This window comes from Podarcis liolepis, assembly GCF_965112155.1.
Source record: "Podarcis liolepis genome assembly, chromosome: 14".
In the NCBI taxonomy this organism is placed as follows: Eukaryota; Metazoa; Chordata; class Lepidosauria; order Squamata; family Lacertidae; genus Podarcis; species Podarcis liolepis.
Genome location: NC_139569.1, coordinates 41,437,560 through 41,445,677, shown reverse-complemented (window position 1 = coordinate 41,445,677; position 8,118 = coordinate 41,437,560).

Here is an 8,118-nt window from a genome sequence, read left to right as displayed (position 1 = left end):
TGGTCTTAATGGTCAGGGGTCCCTTTACCTTTACCTTTTCCTGCATCATCCAATCCATTTGTCTGTGGATCCATTCCCCCACTCCAGATTATCTATCTATGTATGGAAAATAATTATTTTTGAACACTCACCCACACACATACACAAAAACCTTTATGAAAGTTTTTTAAAAAAAAAAAAATAAAAGAATTAGCCCATTGGGGAACAAGGGTCTGCAGCCCAGTCTGTCCCCTGCTGTGCTAACTTTCTGTTTGCATTGAGTTGCTCACATAAGGGAGCATTCATAAATGTGTTCCGCCATCTGCATGCGGTGTGAAGTGGCACAGTCTATTCTCCCACCTCTGAATTCTCCTGGCCTCGTTCTGCTGCTTAAGGCTTAAAAGGGGGTTTTGTAGCACCAGTTGCACAGTGTTCCCTGAATCTGAAATGCTAACAAATCCTGACTGTGTGAGTGGAATGTCTATACTGAGCCTTAAATAAAATTCGTGGAGAGTCCTGATTTTATTAATGTACGCTGAGCTGCCACAATCTCAATGACTTGTAGAACAAGCATGCATTTGATCCCACGGGCACCCACATTTGTTGTGGGAGGCACATAATTTGTACAAGCAGTGAACACAAATTCCCACTACCACCTCCCAGGGGTCTCTTGGCCAGCTTTTGACAACTGCTGTGCCACCCATTTCATCCAGTTTCTTCAGTGGTGCTGAATTTTACTGGTATAATTCTTCTAGAGAAAGAAGCAAAGGTAAATCTACCAAAGGGATCAAATTTCCTGGCTCCTTTGACAACAAGCACTGCATACTTTCATGGGGGGAGAAGAAAGAAGAAGGGATGCTAACCTGAGGAGGTGGGCTGAGTATGAAATGTAAATACATGGAAGCTTAACCTACAACTTTTTACGGGCCAAGAGATGTGCATGTGCTTAAAATTAAGTTCATAATACTGTTCTGTTCATACATACACAATCTGAGCAGAAAACGTGAGTTTCCGTTTACAGAAGAGACAGCTGAATATTTACGGTGTCTTTGCACTGATTTATTTATTTCAGAAGTCACCAAGATTGCACTCCCAAAAGCAAATATGCTTGCAAAAATCCACAAAGCATGAGACCTTGTTTTCTCTTCTACATTAAGCATGGCTTATCAAACATGTCCATATTTCAGTAAATGTACAGATTGGGTACCTGCCCACCCACCCATCTGAGACAGAGTTGTGCAAAGAGCTGCTTTCTGTGAGTATGGTGAACAATGTCTACACCATTTTGTAGTCCTGCCTTGTTTAGATGTGGCAGCCATGTTGTGTTATGCCACACACCCATTTTTGTGCCCACACACTTTCTCAAATTTACATATGTGCCCCCTGACCCCCAAAAGTTGGTAGCATGTAGTGTATTTAAAGATGGTAGATCTCAAAGAAGTAAAAAAAGCCCTGGACAGTTAAGTCCCGTCAAAGGTGACTGGGTTTGCAGCGCTCATCTCGCTTTCAGGCTGAGGGAGCCAATGTTTGTCCACAGACAGCTTTCTGGATCGTGTGGCCAGCATGACTAAACCACTTCTGGAGCAACGGAACACTGTGATGGAAGCCAGAGCGCATGGAAATGCCGTTGACCTTCCCGCCACAGTGGTACCTATTTATCTACTTGCACTGACGTGCTTTCGAACTGCTAGGTTGGCAGGAGCTGGGCCAGAGCAATGGGAGCTCACCCCGTCGCGGGGATTCGAACTGCCGACCTTCCAACCGGCAAGCCCAAGAGACTCAGTGGTTTAGAACATAGTGCCACCCACGTCTGTATCAAAGAAGCATGATACGAAGCACATAAGCATTGCCAGTTTCACACCAACATCAGGGTCAAACTTAATTATTCCCCTCAAAACTCTAGTTGTAGTTCATCTATTGCTTTTTTTAAAAAAATGCAAAATAATGAGGGCTATCCTCTTGGGGAAATAGCAGCTTCAGTTGGGTACTTTTTGTAAACACAGCATCATGGTGGGAAAGGAGGTTCACCCATCCTTCACACACACAGCATAGTTCCCATTCTGATTCTCCACTGCCACTAGCAAATTTAATCTCAAGCAGCAGCAACGTGGGACTTCACTACATGCATCATCTGATTTGGCCCTTAGTCCTGTCCTTGTGATTTTAATCCCTGTTCCAGAAACCAAACTCTGCCACTCTTGCAAAATTAATTTTGGACCAGAGAAAATCTGCACAGAAACACACTTTTAAAAAAGGTAAGTTATTTGACCTTTAGGGTCTCAACCCAAAGACTAACAGAGCAGCAAACAGAGGGGGAAATTCAATGGCAGATTTAGTGTAGTTTAGAGCACAGTGTCTGGGTTCGTTCATGTGTGGCGATGGAGTCCTTATCCATCACATTTGGTCCTCTCCCTCAAAAAAAAACAAGGAGCATGGGCTTATTCCACTTCTCCTCTCACAACAACCCTGAGAGAGGAAATATCTGAAGGGGAGAAAGAGGCTCAAACTCCTTCTGGGATCTAACCAAGTGTGCAATATGCATCCTGATTGGAAACATTGGGTCACAGAATACCCCACTTAGCCCAATGCTCGCAGTCTTGCTCTCCACTGAGATGATTACATAAAGATCCTGCAGCTTAAGGTCAGGGTGATAATAGGGCCCTAGCGATGCTTTTTGTCAGATTCCGACCTTGCCCAATGTCAGAGACGGGAAACAGAGCCTTGAGTTTTGCTTCTTTTCAGCACTTGCTTCAGCTCGTCTGGCAATTTTGAGAGCCTCCCGTCCCTGATATGTGAAGGCCTTCATCATCTTGTCTGATAGAGGCATAACGTACTCCAAGCAAGACAAATATTAGAGGGGACATTTCAGGAAATTTTTATTGATTGCATGCATACTCTGTTCTTTCCTCCTAGAATTCCCCTCACAGAGCTACGGTTCTAGGAGTAGTTTAACAGTCAATCCTTCTTCCCAGGGAACGGCAGGGGGTCCCCTAACAACTCTCAGAACCCTTAACAAACTACAGATTCCAGGATTCTTTGAGGGAAGCCATGGCGGTTCAAAGTGGTATGCTACTACTTCAGATGTACAGTGCACATGGGGCCTGAATTCAGTAGCAGTGAGTATGTAATTACATCTAGAATTGGAATCTGAAACACCTATTGCCATGGTAATGGGTGCAGGGTGACCACAAGCACTAGTATAGACAGTTCTCTTTTTGAAGGGCTGACAGCCCTCCATTTGAAGGAGTCCTACGTTTGAAGGTCCTGTATACCTGAAGGAGCGTCTCCACCCCCATCATCCATCCTGGACACTGAGGTCCAGCGCCGAGCGCCTTCTGGCGGTTCCCTCGCTGCGAGAAGTGAGGTTACAGGAAACCAGGCAGAGGGCCTTATCGGTAGTGGCACCCGCCCTGTGGAACGCCCTCCCTCCAGATGTCAAGGCAATAAACAACTATTTTACTTTTAAAAGACAACTGAAGGCGGCCCTCTTTAGGTAAGTTTTTTATGTCTGATGCCATATTGTTTTTAATATTCTGTTGGAAGCCATCCAGAGTGGCTAGGGAAACCCAGCCAGATGGACGGGGTATAAATAAATTATGATGATGATGATGATGAAGGGCCATTCAATAAGAAATAATTGTAAGAAGGGGGCGCAGGCACCAGCAGTTAGCAGTTGCACAGTGGACTGAGAAGGGACACACATTGGCTGGTCCCAATCTTCTCCGCTAAAGGAGTACAGTGGTACCTCTGGTTACGTTCTTAATTCGTTCCGGAGGTCCGTTCTTAACCTGAAACCGTTCTTCACCTGAAGCACCACTTTAGCTAACGGGGCCTCCCACTGCTGCCGCGCCACCAGAGCACGATTTCTGTTCTCATCCTGAAGCAAAGTTCTTAACCTGAGGTACTATTTCTGGGTAACGGAGTCTGTAACCTGAAGCCTATGTAACCTGAAGTGTATGTAACCTGAGGTACCACTGTAATTATTTCTAAATCTGCATGTGGGGCAGGCCATGGGAACATCTCAGCTGGTAGAGCACGAGACTCTTCATCCCAGGGCTGTGGGTTCAAGCCCCACATTCCTGCCTTGTGTAGGGGGTTGGATTGGACTATCCCAGCGGTTCCTTCCAGCTCTACAGTTCTATGATTCTAGGATGCAAGTCTTAGCTGCAAGTATTTAAAAGCAGGCAAGGCAAGGCTGACGACTGAAGCACAGAGATGGGTGGAGGGGGAATAACAGTGTGAACAGTGTCAGAATCAATAAAATAATGTTTTGATGCCTCCAAAAACTCCTGTGGAGAAGGATCATTAGCAGAGGCTCTTCCATATGTTTGCTAACTTCTGCAGTGAGGTGGATGGCAGCTGGCAAGAAGGCGCTCTCAGTTGTGCCACCCCATCCATGCACTTTTGTCCCCATGCAAGTTTACCTGGCACTACTTTTTAAATCATTTTTTGTGCCAAGCGAAGACATTTTCTCATTTTTCCCAGCTGCTAATGGTTTTCATTGTTTAGAACATTTAGCCCTGTTTACTGCACTTTTATTGTTCTAATTGAAGATAATAACAAAATAATGCTTGTAGTTTATTTATTTACTATTCTTATAAAGGAAAAGGGGGGGGACGGGACGGAACCCGCATGCAAATCAAGCAATTGTTGCCTAAAACCACTACGTGTCCTTGACCCTATAATTGTAATGGGCTTAGTTTCATTTAGTTTTGCTTTATTTAGCTAAAAGGAGGACAGGTCTTGCTTACTGATTATATAGTGTTCTCGTCCCATGCTAGCATTGTTTCTGTAACCAGCATGAGAACTGACAGCCTGACCTCCGCCATTTCTCTTATTTGTAATGTTTCCGCTAGGCCATTAGTAGCAATTTCGCACTGCTTCGGTTAAATTGTTCACAGACATTTGTAAGAGGTGAAATATATTTTAATGCACAATTACTCACTCTGTTTCAGCCAGAGTATACATATGTATATTTGACCCTATAACTACTACTGCTGGCTGGCTGTGAAGGGGCCATTAAGGCCTTTCAACGCAATGAGTACTAAGGGACTCATTAATATACAGGCAAACGACATGATAGACGACAAAAGCTATTACTCTCTATCCTGTTATTGTGACACTAAATCCAGGTAACTGGAAAATTTAAGCAAAGGTTGCAGCCCACACAGTAACTCTTCCAAAAGGAATAAAATGGGTGTTTGGCACCAATGGCAGCTGGCATCAGTCCACCACGATCAACTGCCTGTTTAATGCCAGTTTAAAAACAAACTGTTCCATATATCTCTCACAACCACCACTCCCTCCTTACCTCCTGAACCATTCACTATATTTAGTTTGTATTTTGTACAACAAAAAAGTATCAGAGGGCTAATCCATGGGCAGGCAAACTAAGGCCCGGGGGCCGGATCCGGCCCAATCGCCTTCTAAATCCAGTCCACGGACGGTCCAGGAATCAGCGCTTTTTACATGAGAAGAATGTGTCCTTTTATTTAAAATGCATCTCTGGGTTATTTGTGGGGCCTGCCTGGTGTTTTTACATGAGTAGAATGTGTGCTTTTATTTAAAATGCACCTCTGGGTTATTTGTGGGGCATAGGAATTCGTTCATCCCCCCCCCAATATAGTCTCATCCCCCCCCCCCACAAGGTCAGAGGGACAGTGGACTGCTGAAAAAGTTTGCTGACCCCTGGGCTAATCCAACAGATATGTATGTGCTTCGCAATATTTCAACCAACTGTCTGGTCCGAAAACTACTGTTTGAGAAGCGACTCCCAGGTGACATTGAAATTTTGCACTGGTTCACCCGAGCTTCGTGAAGTCTTGATGCAGAACTGCGGCATCCGTTGCCAAATGCACGTATGATCCACTACCACCCACAGAATAAAGCCAATACTGGAACTTAAAATAGTCATCAGACAATGTCAGACATACTGCTGTCCAATGGCTTTGTGTTTGATAGTTTGAAATCCCTTTTTGCACCAATATATTCTTGACATGTGGCAAAGAACAACAATGAATTAAGTGTTCCATTGGTTTTTAAAGTCACAGTACAAAGGCGATTAAGTGTGTATAGGCTGTCTCCAGCAAAAAAGAAAGGGGAGGCAAGTTAAATGGCATACTAAGTCAACAAAAAAGAGGGGGAGGAAAGCAATTTGGATTGGTCTGGAAGTGGAGCATCTTAGACAGCATGTTAAAAAGCAGAGACATCACCTTGCCAACAAAGGTAAAAGCCATGGTTTTCCCCAGTAGTGATGTATGGAAGTGAGAGCTGGACCATAAAGAAGGCTGATCGCCGAAGAATGGATGCTTTTGAATTATGGTGCCGGAGGAGACTCTTGCGAGTCCCATGGACTGCAATAAGATCAAACCCATCCATTCTGAAGGAAATCAGCCCTGAGTGCTCACCGGAAGGACAGATCCTGAAGCTGAGGCTCCAATACTTTAGCCACCTCATGAGAAGAGAAGACTCCCTGGAAAAGACCCTAATGTTGGAAAAGATGGAGGGCACAAGGAGACGGACAAGATGGTTGGACAGTGTTCTCAAAGCTACCAGCATGAGTTTGACCAAACTGCAGGAGGCAGTGGAAGACAGGAGTGCGTGGCGTGCTCTGGTCCATGGGGTCACGAAGAGTCGGACACGACTAAATGACTAAACAACAACACGACTAAGTGACTAAACAACAACAAGTCAACAAAAAAGAGGGGGAGGAAAGCAATTTGGATTGGTCTGGAAGTGGAGCAAGACCACTAAAGATTTATAGAAGGAGTGGGAAACCTTTAGCCCTTCATATGTTAACTAGAATTCCCATCAGCTATAGCAGGCAAGGCCAGTGGCCAGGGATTATGCAAGCTGTAGTTTAGCAATATCTGGAGGGACAAAGATTCCCCACATCTGATTTAGGGAATGGATGGATAATTTTTTAAAAAGAGTAATCAAATCCAGATGGTTCCTCCTCCCCACTTTGATGAAGAGGGTTCAACTTTAACTGAGGAGAGCAGATAAAGTCCACAGGTAGCAAAGAGATAATTTCTCTCCATGTGAAAAAAAACAACAAATTATGTATTTCAATGCCGAAAGATCTGTGTTGGGCGCTTATTAGCTACTAAGCAGAGTTCAAGGTTTTGTTGCTGAGATTTAAAGCCCTAAACTACTTAGGGCCAACATACCGTATTTTTTGCTCTATAAGACTCACTTTTCCCCTCCTAAAAAGTAAGGGGAAATGTGTGTGTGTGTTATGGGGCAAATGCAGGCTGCGCAGCTATCCCAGAAGCCAGAACAGCAAGAGGGATCACTGCTTTCGCTGCACAGCGATCGCTCTTGTTGTTCTGGCTTCTCAGATTCAGAATATTTTTTTTCTTGTTTTCCTCCTCCAAAAACTAGGTGCGTCTTATGGTCTGGTGCATCTTATAGAGTGAAAAATACGGGTACCTAGCAGACCACCTCCTCGAGTACAAACCAAACTGAGCTTAAATATATTGTAAGGAAACCCTTAAGGGTTCTCCAAAAGCAGTGGATTATCATTTGTTGACAATTCAGAAGTGGGCCTTCTCAGTGATCACAGCTGCTTTTCAGAATACCCTACTCCAGGTAACTTGGGAGACAACAACTGCCTCTAAACGCCTCTTAAAAACTTATATGTTTACCCAAGCTTTCCTGAACTCTAACTCGTTTTATTAGGTTTGCCATATTCCCAAAAGTGAACCTCCCCCCTCCCCAAGTTGTTGAACTTTTCTCCCAAAGGAAAAATAGTTCTGGGGCTTTTTTTGTAATTTTTATGGATTTGGTTTTTAAAAAATTACCCCCCTTGCCACACGTCTGGGTTTTCCTGCGCATTTTGCTAATTCAGCAAAAATCCGCCTGCATCTCTGTTGTGTCCAGGAAAGTCCGAACGTATGGCAGCCATAGTTTTATTCTCTATACACTGCTCAAAGCTATGATAAATTGTTTTCTTCTGTTTTAAGGAGGTTTTATTTAATGTTACTATTTCTAGTTTGTTGCTCTTGTGCAAAGCACTTGGGGGTTTTTATTATATAAAGTGCTTGGCGAAGACCTTTTTAAAATTTCAGGGAGCATTTTAAGTAATTGTTTCTGGTTTTATGGCTAATTTCAACTGATTTTCATCCTGTTGCAAACCTG